This window comes from Marmota monax, unplaced genomic scaffold (genome assembly GCF_021218885.2).
Source record: "Marmota monax isolate L192 unplaced genomic scaffold, Marmota_monax_Labrador192_F-V1.1 WCK01_AAM20220418_F8-fsc00067, whole genome shotgun sequence".
Taxonomy (NCBI): Eukaryota; Metazoa; Chordata; class Mammalia; order Rodentia; family Sciuridae; genus Marmota; species Marmota monax.
Genome location: NW_026695065.1, coordinates 3,659,406 through 3,675,990, shown reverse-complemented (window position 1 = coordinate 3,675,990; position 16,585 = coordinate 3,659,406). Strand labels below are relative to the sequence as shown.

The 16,585-nt window shown below is 33.3% G+C and overlaps 1 protein-coding gene across 5 annotated transcripts in view; it reads right to left on the bottom strand.

Annotated features, from left to right (window-relative positions):
- Pcdh11x (protocadherin 11 X-linked) overlaps positions 1–16,585 on the bottom strand; it is a 718,824-nt gene that overhangs the window by 47,431 nt on the left and 654,808 nt on the right. The gene's annotated exons all lie outside the window — the stretch shown is intronic.

Sequence of the window (16,585 nt, the reverse complement as noted above, 5' to 3'; positions counted from 1 at the left end):
ATGTTTATATACTTATTAAGTAAAGGACAATTCATTTGAATAGGTATTGAATTTCACATTTTTCAGTTCAGGTATTTTTCAGCTAAATTTAATCACACTCATGTTTCACATAATTACATAGTGTGAGGATACACTATTTAAGAATTACATAAAATATAGTTGAACACAAGCTCTCTGACATAGAAATAAAAAACTGTAAAATAGTTTAAATTAAAAGACATTATGAAAATAATTTTACATGTGGTATTGTATAGCTTTGTCATAGTGAAAAGAAGTCTTTTATTTTTAAAAAGTCCTTTTATATAAGAACTTTAAAATAGAGGGGCTGGGGATGTGGCTCAAGCGATAGCAAGCTCGCTTGGCATGCGTGCGGCCCGGGTTCGATCCTCAGCACCACATACAAACAAAGATGTTGTGTCCACCAAAAACTGAAAAATAAATATTGAAATTCTCTCTCTCTCTCTCTCTCTCTCTCTCTCTCTCTCTCTTAAAAAAATAGAAATAAAATGTACAAGGAAATAAACTCTAAGAATTAATCTTAGAAAACTGAAAGTTTCATATTGGAAAATAACTTTGCATTTGAGCATTAAGTGGTATCACAAGAATAGGCAGTTACATACACAAACTACACAAACAGCCACAGATTATTTTTTATTGCAAATATTCAGTAAAAATCTGCTTAAATTCAAATACAATTGCAATGGTAAGTATGTGTTGTGTTACAAAATTTTGGCTTGTGGTCTGGATATATAATTTTCATAGGGTAATTTATTTTAAATAGATTTATTGGGTCCAAAAAACAACTTACAATGAAATTATAAAGTTAAAAATAAATTAGATAATAGTAAAATATTATTCAAATAGAAACTGATGCAAAAATATAAATGATTCCATATTAAGTTGTATTATGGGATCATATTCTTATTTATTTTCATATTTGAGAACACTCCCCTTACCTAGAATGATCTTAACTTCACAAATTTTTTTCTCAAGGTTTCTCACTTTATAACTATTTTGTATTAAACTGACAAATGATTTTAAAAGGCATAATCACTTTCTCAAATATTTCAGGTTGGATGGGTGAATAAAATAACATGTCAGAATTTTTCCTTTGACTTCGTATTCAGTCACTATAATGTATTTTGTTGTATGTGCTTGATATTCAATCTGTCCAGTAAGTTTGTGTTTCTCGTAATCTTTTGTTAACATGTCATTTTCCCCAAGGGAGTTTTATTTCCATGATTCACTGATTGTGAAGTTAAAGCAGGTGCCTTGAATTTTTTTAAAATGTAATAGTAGAATATGGTAGATTAGTTATTTCAACTAAGGCTTTAGGTAGTCTCACTTCTCTTCAATATCAGTACTTAACATTTTTCTGAAATTATCTGAACAATTAAAATTTTAGATATCACTATTAAATAAACAATCTATATATAGTAGTATGTTAATGTGAACAAACCATACTCTTCCTACAATATAATCAATATACTTTTAGAAACCATGGCAGCTCTCAGAATACAATTTTTATCTTCACATAGTAACCAAGAGTCATATTTGGAATATTCACTCTAAATTTCAACTGTTATAATCATTTTGCATGTCCTAATATTTTCACATTGGAGTTTGGCTTTTGCTGTTCAGCTTCATAAAGAAAGATATATAGTCTGCAGTCTCTTGATCAATGACACCCAATAACATTTAATGATAAATTTCTTATAAAATACTATCTATTATTGTTAGCTGAAATGTTACTCTTTAAGCACTACCATCCTACAATATAGCTTCTAATAAGCTCATACAATCTTTATATTTATATTATAGAGACTATTGTACTACTTGACTTAAATACCATCCAAGAAGTTCAGGAATGTTTGGAAATATAGTATTAATACCTTTGTTTAAAAATTAGTTATAAATGTTCTACTACCAGAGTTTGATAACTTATTATATTTTCAACAGTTGCATAGACTAAATAAATGTCAAATTTATGAACTATATTTAACAGATATGATCATCTACCCAGACAGAGCAGACCTATCCCTAAAAAAAAATCAACTCACAATCCTTTTTCCTTTGCACAACTTTTTTTCCACAGCACCTATCAAATTCTGCCATATTACAAAATTTACTTATTTCTTATATTATTTTCTCTCTCACTCATTCCAACTAATTACATTTTGTCCATTTTCATATATGTGTAGGCACAGTATAGACTTAGTTGATGATAACAATAATACAGTATACGTTAATGTATTAAGTATAAGGAAAATATTCTGTACAAAATCAAGGAAAATTAGAGCTTTTAACTTAAATAATGAATATATACCATTATGTCACCAATTTCTTAAGAGAAAAAGAGTATTAGAAATTTAGGTTGATTCAATAATCACTGTCTTGATAGAATTTAATATTGATGTCCTCCCTCCCCTTCTATTGGCCACTTGGGAAAAATGAGCACTATATTTATCAATAGTAATTCTTTATAGGTCATCTAAATAATGGACACTTGAAAGAGAAAAAAAGGCAGACCAAGTACCTTTAAGGTAGCATAGGTTTTACACATTTAAAATTGTATTTCTATGGGTATGCCTTTCTTTTCATGAAATTCCATATAGTAGACCTCATATTCCCCAGTGTCTACTTTGTCCCTATAGTAGGTTAACATGATTATTAAGGTGGCTGTATGGTATAATTACTAATATATTACTGTAGCATGACAGAAAAATCTCATTTATCCTCACAATGCCAGTGAAAAGTAGGTATTGTATTATCCACATAAGTGAAATTAATGAACTCAAAGATCTTTTCATTTCCAGTCCCTTAGGCATACTATTAGGCCATGATCTTTCATGATTTTCTCTCTGAAAAAGATAATTGACTTAATTTTTATGATAATATAAGGTTTTTGCTAAACTCAGAAAAGCTCAGAGCTAAGCAAGATTATATAAGTGGGTCAGTCACTTAATATTTTTCATGTCAAGCTCTCAGGTATATAAAATATTGTTAAAATTAATGTTATTTTCCATCTTAGTATCACTATTTACCTGCTTATTTTATTTTTCATAAAAATTTTCTAAGTCACTTTTTCATAAAATCTGGCTGAGCAATTTTTCAGAGTATGATACATATAATATGTTAATACTAAATTGCTTAATCAAATCATATGCAGGAATATATTTATGAATTAAACAAGTAAATTAACTAAAGGTATGCACATAGAGTTTATATCTTCTGCAGAAAACAGCAAACTTCATTCAGTGATTTATATCACAGGAAATTATATTCACTTATGGGAGAAATAATTTTGACATCTAAGATGATTTTTAAAATAGAACACTGTTAACAGGGGTAGGTTAGGCATTTTTTATAGTATCTATGAATGCCTTACCTATTCCCCTAGGTATATAGGCAATAGGGTTTTATTTTTAGTGTTGATTTTAATTTACGACATCATATTTAATCTAAAATCTTTGGAAGCATCCTCAAAGGAGTTGATAGACTTTCTGTGCATGCACTTTTAAATGCAATTTTAAATCATTGCTATACTACTATTGAACTGATTTTTTTTTTCCAATCCAAAGAAGCCTTTTCATTTCTAGTGTTTTTTTCACATATGGGAGTAGCACAGAAATGTTTCTCCCAGTAGAAGAAAAATAATTTTGGGGATAATGCATTAACTTGAAAATCACACGTATACACACACTCACACACACACACACAGAGTGAGTGAACACACACACACACATAATCTATACATACACTTATGTCCAATGAACTTTAAGACATACTGATATTGTCTCCATCTATAGTAATGTCCATCTAGAAAGGAAAAATTTAAAATTCTTGGAGTCTTCTGAAAAACCTTATTATTAAATCAGATACCTCCATGACTAATACAAACATTTCTATAGTAATCAGTTTCAAGAGAGATTTTTTAAAAAATAACTGAGCTAAAAAGAGTTGATTCACATATTCATCACCCAAGTGATATCACATTCTATCTTTGGAAACTTGTGGCAGAGACATTTTTTTATATACCCTTTTTAAAGTTTGTGATCTTATTGTTACAACAGAATCACCATGGAGTATTATTGTAATTTTTGTACTAAGAGGTTAAGGAGTCTTTGAAAGGACATGCTGCGTGACTAATTAGGAAAATGTTAAACATGCTGATAGCATTGCTGGTACACATTCCTGAGATTTTTCTTGCCTGATAGCTATACACTGAATCTGTCACTGGGGAAAAGCTTAATACTCTATAACTTGTACAACAATCATACAAGGCCATTTTTGTTTGGGGAAGATACTTTCTTCCCCATGTTTTAAGAAGTTTTGAATTCACAAACTTTACAAGTAAAATGAGGAGTGAGCCAAGATAAGCTTGTAAAATAGATAATGTTAATGGATTTTGAATCTCATTGGAACAATTTTCACTCCCTCACCTCAGATGAAGATTAGAGGGCTAATATGTGCCTTGAATTTGGGGTTGAAGAAAAAAGAAAAAACATACTAATCTTTTAAAAGTATTTTTTTATCTTTGAGGATCATCAACATTGGATGCTAATTTTCATGTTGAAACATTATTTTTCCTTATTAGAAAACATGGTGTTGTAAGGGTAAAAGAAATTGAAGTTAGCGTAAAAGTTAAAGGGTAAAAGACTGGGTGTTGTAAAGTTTCTAAGCTGCGAGGTCTGAGTTAAAATGTAAAGGATTAGGTATTGTTAGGTATCTATGCTACCTGCAAAACCTGAAATTTCTGTAGCTGTTGAGACAATGCTTGGAACTGCCCAGTAAATATTTCCCCTGACTATTGGTTGTTTAATAAGGGCTCTGTGTGGTCGCACGTAGGCATTGCAGGGCCTGGACCAATCAGTTTAAATGTAACCCCCTCCTTAGGAATGACCTATCACTCCAGCCTGACCTGTTCCCGCCAATGAATGAACCAATCATGTTTAGGAGTTGTTATTCAATTTTCCCGCGCCTAATGATGATTTGTTCTGATGTATACAAAGCCCTCCGCCCTCCCTAAAAAGTGTACTTAAGCAGTGCTCAGCCCCTGCTCGGGGCTCTGGGCTGCTTTCCCTTCTTGAGTGGGCACGAGCCCCAGCATGCTGGTTCAATAAATCTTCCTTCTGCCAATTGCATGAGTGGTCACTTGGTGGTCTCTTTCTCCGACATTTCGCGGGATCCTTACAGTGTCTGAGTACTTTAATCACTTGTTTTAATATCCTTAAGTCTATCATATTTTTTTTACAGTATTGTTTGACAAACAAGAGGTCAGACCTCTGTGAAGAATGGAATCTTATAAAGAAGCTCTTTGGCTATATATTTCCACTAAATATGGGAATAAGGTAACTTTAAATTATAATTTCTACCAAACCTAGAGAAGAACTATTATCAATGATGTGCTCCATTATTGACTCAGGCCATGTATAATTTTAGTTTTCAGTTTTAATTCCTAAACATAATAGACCAGACAACTGTTATTTATTCATTTTTACCTTTGAGATTGTCTCTTTCTATTAGCATCCCATAGAAAATTCTTTAGGAAATGCTGGTCTTGTCTTATAGGCCTTTGAGGAAACTTATTCTTTTTTTTTTCCTCAGCCAACAAAACATAAAGAACAAGTATGTGTGATCTATTCTTGGCTACTAATATCTAATTATTCATAATTTTAAATTCCTTAATCCTTGGCACATTCAGTCTTATCCCAATGCTGCTTTGGGCAAGAGCCACAACTGGCTATTGCTCATGTATTTGTTCTTTATTATCACAGTGTAAAGTCTACAATGCATTACCAAGTTTCATGAACACAAAAAAATAACAGAGAAATAAAAACCTGAGACGCTTTTGAAGCCAGATTTAAAGTTAGGTAGTCAGTGTAGTTAGGTAGATCGGGTCTAATGCCGAGTGAAATCTAAAATGGAGGCCATGCTGAGAATGATTCCGGGAAACGCAGGACAACTCATGGAATGTTAATGAAGTCCCGAAAAGGCCCTAGGCCAAAGTCCACCTCAAAGAAATGTTAATGAACAGCCCCCAGCAAAAAGGTGCTGACTCAGAAGTCCTTCCTGACCAGATTACTTCTTTGGCCCACCTGTGTCCCACCCCTCGGGCCTTCCAACCTACATTCCATCACCAAAACTATAAAAAGGGGAAACAACCGCACTTCCACGGATTCCACCTCTTGGGTCCCCTTCTTCCTCCGGGAGAAGTCTTTTCTGCTATCCTTTAATAATCTTCTAATTTCTACTCTGACCTTGCCTCGGCGTGCTTCTTTGGTGTTATTCTTCAACATTGGGGAAGCAAGGACTCATCACCGGTCAACAGCGGTAACACTTTGAGAGTAGTAATGACACTAAATAATACATACAGATTCAGTGGACTGTGATTAGCATTTCTCTGAAATGTATCACAGCCGTGTTCTGCTGTTAGAACAACATTTACAGGCATGGAATAAATCAAAATTAACACTGGAAACTCTAACTAATGCATATACCATGAATAACCCATCCAGAAACAAGCAATAGTGCTGTGCTTGTTACATCAACACAGATTGCACTCTAATAACTGCCTATTCTGTAAACATCAATCCTACTGTGTTCTTTTTTCCTGGTTTTCTTTTTAAAAAAATCAACCTCTAAAGCTATAAGAAGGGCAGCTTTCCACAGTGTGAAATATAATGCTTCAGGAAAAACTGGTATATTAAAAAGTTCTACCCTTCAGTTCAGCTAGCAATCTAAATCTAACATAGGTCTTTTTTGTTGCCTTCGCTTTTAGGTATATGAATATGATTGTGTCATGCAGTGATTCTCTCTGTGACCTTTATCAATCTTGCACTTATCTTTCATCAATTAATAATGCAACAAATACTAGGGCTTAATTTGGATCTCATTTCCTATATCTAAGTGATGATACCCATATTTCTTCAGTCAAGTTAGGGTATATATTCCTAGGTAGTGTTTCAAGGATAAAGACAACTGAATATTCTTTCTTTGAAACTCAAAAATATATAAAAATTTTACCTTTCCTTTTCCCAGAGTTTCTAACTATATAATAATTCAAATTCTTACAAAAATTGATATGGTCCTTCCAGGGTTATTGGAAATAAAGTGAACTGAAATTTCACTGAAGAATCCTGTCACAACCTAGGACTCATTAAAAATAAATGTGGAATGTGCATGTGTTTGTGGGAGTATGCAATTTTAATTTTCCTAAGAAAAGTTTCTTTTTAATTTGCTACCTGCATTATATAACTTTTGGTTCTTCGGGAGTTCCTTTAGCAAAACAAAGAGACAGCTTTCATTACTAGTTCCCCTCTTATCAATTTCATTTTGCTTTTGATTAGTATCTAAGGCTAGAAGTGCATTTCACTTCCATCAGTTCATCTGGGAATAGAGAATGTTTTTCACACTAAAACAGCTATTTGGAATTCTGTTAGATCACGGTCTGTTTAACTCACTCTTGCACTTTTTTATTACTTCATTATAAATCAATAATTTGCTTTTAAGTGTACTTACTTACTGAATGAAAGAAAAGAAGCTAGTTCTCTAAATGAAGTGCAATTCAAATATCTGGGTTAAACAATTTATTTGAACCTTGAAAGAATGAATCAATGTCCTTCTCATGGAATACTTAATTATATTAGGCACATTTTTATGCCCAAGATTCCTGAACTGGTAAATATATTTTATAATTTAATCTTGAAAAAGTCCTTCCACTTTAAATTTAGATCAGGACATGTTTTTAAAGTAAATTAATTTTGGTACTAATTTCCATTAACATTAAATAAACTGTTCAATTTGTGAAAGTGTTCTACACTTTAAAACATGCTTATTATAAAAATATGATAATACCATGTGTAATTTAAAAAGTATAAATGTGTCCAGTGATTTCAAATATACTTTATGGGAAATTGTACTCATAATACATGTATTGATTTCATTTTTATATATTAGATTAATTTTTAAAATGGAATCTTCATTTATGCATGTCATTTGTCAGAGGTATTTCTATGATTTATGAGTTATGATAAAAATACTTCAATCTTGTATTTCTCTCTAATCAGGCACTAAATGAAACTCCTTTATAAACTTTATACTTGTCAAAAACATTGCATCAGCTATTACACTGCTTGTTTAGTTAAATATATAAAGATTTCAATAACGATGAAATTATGATCATAATCATAATAATGTAAATATTTAGAAATTATGCATGTAAAATTAGCCACAAGTAAAAAAATCAAAAGTTCAGCTTTCACTATTAGAACAAAACACATATACATTTATACTGGCTGGGTAAAATCTACCCATTTTACATTTTTACAGATAACTTCAGGATTTTCCAGTAAAATATTTTTCTCTGTCACCAATTCTAGAGCATATAATCTCTCATTTTCAGGAAATGAAAGTTTTGTTTTAAAGTACGATGGTGTACTTTTATGAACTAGAACAAAGAATAATATGACCAAAACAATGACTCCCTAATGTAAATATGAGCTCTTAAGCAAGCAAGTGGAGCAGGACTCATAAAAAACTCAATTCACCTAAAGACTCAACTCCATGAAACAATTACAGATTTCTACTTTTCCCACCTGTCTTCCACTACCTACTGTACTCCAAAAACCACTAATGATCATAGAACTGGGACTATATATCAAATGTTACAGGTGGTGAAAGAAGAAAGGAAGGAAATGCTAAAGTCAGTCTACAAGGACATAAAACACTTGTGATGAATTAAGGATGGCTTTTATTTCAAGGACAGGTTCTCTTCCAAATTCAGATGCTGACCCATTATATTCTGACATCTGAGAAATATTTGGCTACAGGGAACAGCAGGGAATTTGCAGTCCAAGTACTGAGTTCTGTTTCTTAGTCTTGTACCCCAATTAACTCCTAGGTCACTTTGTAACACTTTATCTTCTCAGTTTAAAAAAAATGGAACAAAGGATTTGGAAATGACTCAAGGAATGAAGTCTATGTTCTACTCAAGCTGCATTACCAATCAAGTATTTTTCTTTTAGATAATTATTCATTAAAACTTAACAGACTAGCCTCAAGAATGGATATTTTGATTTTTTTCAAGGCAAAGTTGATAAATAATGTATGAAGCTTTTAATAAGCAGGTGTATACCAGTTTGGCAAAAAACTTATAATGAGTTCATGTTCAAAAAAGGCTTATTTTGGTAATGTCAAGTAGTAGCACTTTTCTGAATACCTTGAATTATTTTTATCTTCTTCTTGACATCTTGCCTGTGTCTATAAAGGATAAAAACAGGCAGTTTCTAAGCAAGTAATAAAGGAAGACATAATTCCAAAAGGAAGTTCTAAGTTATAAAAAGAGAATTCAAAATGGATAATAAGGATATGCTAATATTAATCATAACACCACAGAGATACTAAGTTTAAGTTCATTTTAGTGGGTTGATTGAAGACATGTAATAGTTTTGAATATTCTCCTCAGTTTCCATTTAAGGACTCCTTTCTGGCACTGTTTTACATTAATTGAGTGAGAAAAAGCTTTATAAGGTTGTTTCCCACTGTCAGATTTATATTTTGATAAGTTGGAGATCAAGTATGAGAAGTCATGGAGTTCCTCATAGCAGAAAAAACAGCATAATGGTCAGAAACATGAGCACAAATCCTGTACATACTAGACTGTAGGCATTACCATGTGCACTTGTAAAAATGATAGTTTCTGAGTTTCTATCCAGCTAATAAGTTATTTTTTGTAAGTAATTAGATCTCAAAGGAATGCATGACAAAAAAGCAAGAGTCTGAAACATGTATTTTTTGCAGGGAGGGAAAAAAAAAACCCAAAACCAGAGGACAAATTTGATAAGTATTCAGTCCTATTAAAAAAAAAGGGTCAAAATGACCCTGAAAACTACTGTTTGAATAAAAACTAAATACAAATCTTTCTGTAAGGATATTAAAATGGGAATGAGGCAACTGGTATTTGGGAGTTGCTATCCATATTGGATGGCAACATGTCAGAAGTCAGAGGATAAGTCAGATAAATACTATTGCTTCATTTACACTATAATATGTATTTGTAGGAGCCCCACCTTGGAAATGAGTAGGTAAACAATTCAGATTTGGAATAAAAGACAAAAAGCAAAATTTGGACATCAGAGAATTCTATACAGGATAAAAATGTAACAATGGTTCACTTTATGCTTTGAATAGCCTTTTCTGCTTTGCCACTGCAACTTATTTTTTAAATGGACAAGTTTCTTTCTCTTCCTCTCTCCTTCTTTCTCCCTAATCTCTACCCCTCCCTAATCTCAGGGGAAACAGGATTACCTTTCTTCCCCATTTTAGAAGGATTTATCTGTCCTTGAGTACACCTGCACCAATAAGTAATCCAGATGTTGGAGATGGTATCAAAAGATTTCAGGAATGACAATCTCCTAAATTAACAAGTAAATTATAACTCCAACAGAGAATACTGGGAATGCAGCCTTTGAATCACCTCTTTAAAAAAAACCCTGTTCCTGCTGATGGACAGAATCAAAGCCTCTGGGATAGAAGTCCCCTGTGTTTTTCCTTTGTTAGCAAAGCAATACCTTCTTTTTCCTTTTTCTCAAAATCATATCCTCATTATTGAATTGGCATGGGGGACAAGAACCAAGCTTTTGGCAACAGAGTCAATCTGGATTTGACCATATTAGCTCAATTTGATTTATAGCTTTTTGTGTTTGCTCCATATTATAAATGTCAATTCACAATTCCAGATCAACTTAAAGACAAAAGATAGAAAAGATATATATCTCAGAACATAAATTAGGCAAAAGTGAGTGAGATAAAGGAAAAAGCTGATACTGATGAAGTAAGATTTAAAGATAGGTGGTTAGTGTAGTTAGGTAAGCCGGGTCTAATATCCAGTAAGATGAAGATGAAATGGAGGCTATTATTGAGAAAGGAATCCAGGAAACCAGAGTAGCATTTGGGGGAACTGAAAAATGTTGCCAAGGCCCAGAGCCCATCCCAAGGAAATGTTAATGAAGCAGCTCCCAGCAAACAAGGAGATGTTAATCCAAAAATCCTTCCTGCCCAGATTACACCTTTGGCCCACCTGTCCCCCACCCTTTGGGCCTTCCCACCTACATTCCATCACTGCAAGATAACAGAACAAAGGACAGGAATGAGACAGGAATGTGGGAAAGCTGAAAGTAGACCTTAGCTATAAGAGAGGAAAGATTTCCTCCTTCCATGGACTCCATCTCTTGGGTCCTCAAGAAGTCTTTTCTGTTGTCCTTCTACTTTCCACTCTAAACTTGCCTCGGTGTGCTTCTCTGGTGTTATACTTCAGCATTGGGGAAGCAAGTAAACAGCGGTAACACTGAGACATTGCTATGGTTTGGATATGCATCCTCCCACACCGAAAAAAGCCTTGGGTTAGTGTTGCTTTCTGGGGTGGTGTTATTGGGAGGTGGTAGAACCTTTAAGAAGTGTGGCCTAATGGGAAGTCTCTAGGTCATGTGGGAGTGTATCCATAAGGGTTTTATGGGACCCCAGTCCCCTAGACTAGTTGTCTTCAGTTTCCCACCCATGAAGTGACAACCTCTAAAACTGAGCCAAAATAAATCCTTTATCTCACATATTTGGTGTAGTATCAAATATCTGGATAATACAGAAAATTTGGACTAGAAATGGGATTTACTATGACTATATACATGATGATGTAGAGAAGCTTTTAGATTTTGTTTGTAGGATGAATTTGCAAAAGTTTAGAGATGTGGTCTAGAAAAAGCTTAGAATATTGTAAGTGAAGCTGAATAGATGATTCTGGTGGATGCTCAGAAGACCAGAATGCTGTTAAGAACGCAGATAGGAAAGGCCAGGCTGATGAAGTTTCATATAGGAATGAGGACACTCAGAAATTGGACTGAAGGATATCTTGTCATACCATAGCAAAAATAACTGAATGCACTTTGTCCATGCCCTGATACCTTGTGATAGGATGAGCTTAAAAATGTGATGTACTCGTTTGCCTGGTGGAGGATTTTTCAAGGCAGCAAAACATTTATTCTGTGGCCTGGCTATTATTACTGGCTGCCTTTTGCCAAATTTAACTGAGAGAAAAAAAAAGAGCAGACCAGAAAGATTTTTAAATTTCACATTTTGCCCAGAAAAGTAGCGTGTAAATTTTTTTCTAAGAAGGGTGTGATTATTAGCACTAAGAAAAGAAACCCAAGTGCTTTTCACTAAAAGAGTAAGAAAGATGCCTCAAGGGCATTGAAGGAATCTAAAGCCCACTCTAACATCATAGGCTCAAAGGTGTAGAAATGCAAATTAGTTTCAAAGGAATTCCATTGAAAAGAGAGCCTTGAGATGTTCTGCATACTTAAAAGCAATCTTTTCTCCCTGTTGAGCTGGCTGGACACTCATGACAATGGCTGAAGTAGGTCCTGGAACAGCACACACATCTGGTCATCATCACCCACATGATATTCATTTTACATGCATGCAGAATGCGAGAGTTATGGGGGCATGATGGTTTCCACCAAAATTTCAAAGGAAAGCTTGGAAGCAAAGACAGATCTTTCAGGGGTCCAAGTCCTAAAAAGTAGGTCCCAGCAGAGCTGTACTTGAAACTTCAGGAGTGAAAACAAAGCTGCAATAGAGACTACAGAAATTTAGAGGTGTCGGGAATATGGAACACCCAAGTTATGATTTATATATTAGGTGACCCCAACAGCTCATTTGTAAGATAATACAAGAACATTCAGAGGTGAAATGATTAGATTTTGAGAGTTTTAACCTAAACAGTGGATTAATCCAATTATATAGATTAACTGGATGTCAGGAAGGGTGTAGCTGGAGGAGGTAGGTCACCTATCATGTGCCTTTGAATCTACATTTCTCTCTCTCTCTCTCTCTCTCTCTCTCTCTCTCTCTCTCTCTCTCTCTCCATTTCCTCATCCCCTCTTTCCTTTCTGATGTCTGTGTTCTGAGCTACTTTCTTCTACCATGCCTTTCTGCTTCCCCTTGGATCTAGAGCTATGGAATTGTTCATCTAGGGACTAAGACATCTGAAACCATAAGCCAAAATAAACTTTTCATCCTCTAATGGTTATTGTCAGGTCTTTTGCTCACAGTGACATAGTGACACAAAGTTGACTAAAACAACTTGTCAAGGGAAGCTATAAAGTAGCATGCAAAATTATCCAAAGCCCATATTCTTACATAGTGTGCCTGGATACTGGACAGAAAGACTGGGGATTTAATTTTTGCCTTGCTTGGTTTGCATTTTGCTTTGATATGATCCTTCCTTAATATTTTCCTATTTCTTCTTTTATAAGAATATTTACCATGTGCCTGTTGTACCATTATATCTTAAAAGTATATAATTTGGATTTTTTGTTTCTTGAAGGGGCTCACAGCTCAGAGTTTGCCTTCAGCATCAGAGGAGACTTTGAATATGAGCAATGTTGAAACAGTTAAGATTTTGGAGACTCCTAGGGATGCACTGAATGCATTTTATCCTGGAAGATGAGCATGATATTTTAGAGGTCAACAAGGAATGCTATGGTTTGGATTAGTATCCTCCAAAGATTCATTTGTTCCCAGAGTAGCACTGTTGGGAATTTGTGGAAACTTTAAGTGGTCAGAGGCCTATCAAGAGGTCTTTAGGTCTGTGGGGACATGCCCTCAATGGGAATTGTGAGACCTCAATTCTCTGTACTAGCTGTCTTTTGATTCCCAGCCATGAGGTAAGTGGTTTTGATCTTCCATGTGCTCCCTGCCATTGCCATTCAGTACTCCACCAGAATCCTAAAATCAGTGGTTCCACCTGATCATGGACTGAATACTCTAATACCATGGTCAAAATAAGCATTTTTTCTTTATCAGTTGATTATTAGAGGCATTTGTTATAACAGAAAGCTGACTAACATGACATTTTAAAGCCTTTTCCTTCAGAACAACATCACAGTAAAAGGCAACCTATTTTGAAATTGCTCTCTAATGTCATATAAACTTTTCTCAATGATTCACTACTTTTGAACAAAGTGATGATAATTATGTAATTATTTGTTCGGATGGGTTATGGGATGCAAACAAAACAAAACAAAAACAAATACTTCCCCCCAAAATAACAGTTATTTCAATTGAAAAACAGATATCAAAAAATATAAAGGAAAATAATTGAATGATGAATTGTGAAACAAAGGATAATAAAAAGAGAATAAAGAGTAAGGGCAAGCATTAGATTTGGATTTGGAAATTTAAAAAAAAATTGATCATGAGTTAAAAATAAGCAAATAAAAAACAACTTTGTGGTTATGTGAGCTGTTAAGTACCTGAAAGATTAGTTTACTGCTGCAAAATCTCTGTCCTGGGAAGTGTTTAAAAGAGAAGTTACATACCACTATGGTATATTAGCCCTCCCTTCAGGAGGCCCTATGAACTTTATGGGGAAGAGTGCCCAAATTAGAGAAGAGAAAGATGGAGAAAATGCCTGACACTGAGTCTGGAAGTGAATTTTGGTAGTTGGATATTTAAGATTGTGATAACGTTTATTTTCGTCAAACATCCATCTTCATTCAATACATCTTTTCCTCTGAGATGTAAGAAACAAGTAATATTAGACTTACTAATTATAGGAAGGAAGTGTAGCTCACAGTTATCTAGCAAATTATGAGAGAAAATAATGAGGAAATAAGTAGATAAAGCATTTGTGGAAAAGAGGAGGTCAATATTTTATTATGTTTTGATGCAGATGATAAATTTGAATTTGAAGCAAATTCCCTATATATCTAGAAAAGAATTTTATAAAGACTGTGGGAAGAATAGTAAGCAAAAATGGTGACTCAAACTAATAAACATCATTATTTTGGTCAAAAAAGCAGTGTGGCATTGAAAAAAGTTTATATGACATTAGATAGCAATGACAAAATGTATTGCCTATTGCTATGGTATTATTCTGAAGGAAAAGACTTTGAAATGAGACACCTTTTAAAGAATATGCATATTTATAAAATGTCTATGTGAACTGAATAATCATGTCAAAACAAATTTATAGTTTTCTAAAGCAGTGTTAGAGAACTTTAATTTTGCTACCTTCAGCCATATTATCTCTAAACACAACTTTTAATTAATGGTCATTAAAATAGTGCAGAAGGACTGTTTCCTTTCTTATATATTTAGCTCATTCTCTAAGTGGCCTATCTATGACTTACGTATCAGAAAGCCTGTCTTTCAGAATGGCTGAATTTTAACTGCTGACAAAAACTCTTGGATACATTTCATCCAAGTGTTGACGATTTCTGAGAAAAGCATTAGTATTTGCATCAGGGAGAACTTGAATCTATATATTTTATAATATAGAATAAAATTTTATAGATCCAACTCTAATTATATTTCATAATTTGTCATCATGGGAAAGTTAATTATATCTTTCAGAATACCTTACTCCCTTTCTCTTAAATTTTTTCTTAAACAGTGATTTTGTAATCCTTATTCTTGGATGAACTGTTTGGAAAATATGACGAAATGTGGGTAAATTGTTTATCAAAGGATCTAGTAAATACAATAAACTAACATTAACTCTAGCTAACTAACTAAATAAATACTAATGTTGATTAATTTCTATCTCTTTTCCCCATCCCTTAAAAGATCTGTACTTCTTAGAATTTATTTTTCTGCACTGAATCTTTTTCCAATTTGTACATAATTGCCAAATGTATCCCCTCTGTCATTTGTAATTAAAAGACAATCAGCCATTCCTCTATCCTATCCTACAGGGCAGAGAAAGTGTTCAATACTTGTCAGTATTATATCCCAACCACTAAGGTACAAACTTGAATCTACAAAAATATAGCTAATGATATCATCATCTCTGGTGGCAAAATCTCAATACCCCCCAAAATCAAGTAACGAAACAAGTACTTACTATTAAAAGGTCTTTGAAGGGGATGGTTTAAAGGTAAAGAGTGAGACTGATAAAGTGATAACATATCACTGTAATTACAACATGCTGAAGAAAAGTATACTACGTGAATGTACTGGAACTATTAAAAATTAATGATAGAAATATAGTTCGGATATCTTTTCCTGTTATAAATTTTAAAAACACAATATTATGGCATTATGGCATTTCCGCTTCCAGATTCTGACTATAAATTGAACAATTATAACTTAAAAGTCTTTTTGATATATGAGTCTATAGTCATTAATGACATTTTTATCTCTAGAAAGGAAAGACCAATAATAGTTGTACTTGAACACGTAACAATATAGGAAGTAGTATTATCTTAGAATGTAAAATAAAGACAGTGCACATTTTAGCTGGTATTCAAGGAAAAGAGGAGGTCAATATTTTATTATGTTTTGATGGAGATGATAAAGAAGCCTATTTTCTACTATAATAGAAAAATAAATACAAGTTTGGCTTCAATTATGAATGTGATAACCCTCAGTTCCACTACTTTCTATCTCTATGAGCTTCAGTGAGTATCCTAGCTTCTATGTACATATTTCTTTATCTGCCAATAAGTTGTATGAAGTGGTTTGTATGTGGTATTTTATGTATGATTATGAAAATAAAGTAGTTACTATTAAGGTCCTCATTTTATAG